Source organism: Vigna radiata, chromosome 6 (assembly GCF_000741045.1).
Source record: "Vigna radiata var. radiata cultivar VC1973A chromosome 6, Vradiata_ver6, whole genome shotgun sequence".
In the NCBI taxonomy this organism is placed as follows: Eukaryota; Viridiplantae; Streptophyta; class Magnoliopsida; order Fabales; family Fabaceae; genus Vigna; species Vigna radiata.
Genome location: NC_028356.1, coordinates 16,582,452 through 16,582,895, shown reverse-complemented (window position 1 = coordinate 16,582,895; position 444 = coordinate 16,582,452).

Sequence of the window (444 nt, the reverse complement as noted above, 5' to 3'; positions counted from 1 at the left end):
CTTTGCACCCAATCTCTTCACACTGCCAGTACTGTGTTGCATGGACGAACCCAAACATTTACAAGAGGTTGATGAACGAGACATATCCTTAGGACCACCTCAAGAACACAATGCTTCACTATGACTCTTCTTACCCAAGATGAATGAAAGACCTCTTCTTCCCCAACTCCAGAATTAAGTCACAATGAGACGGGATTCCCTTAAAACTTAGGGCTTGCCCTTAAATCTGACGGCTTAGTCATCCACCTATGCCAATCCATTTTATTTCACATTGACACGTGGTAAAAACTCAACTTACAGCTCATCAACACTTAACGCCGTTTCATAAGACTTAACGGATGTGATGAAATTTGTTCATTTTTGCAAAATTTGTGACTAAATTGAGACGGTTGCAAAATAGAGGACCAAAATGAGATAAGTTGACAAACTAGAGGACCAAATGAG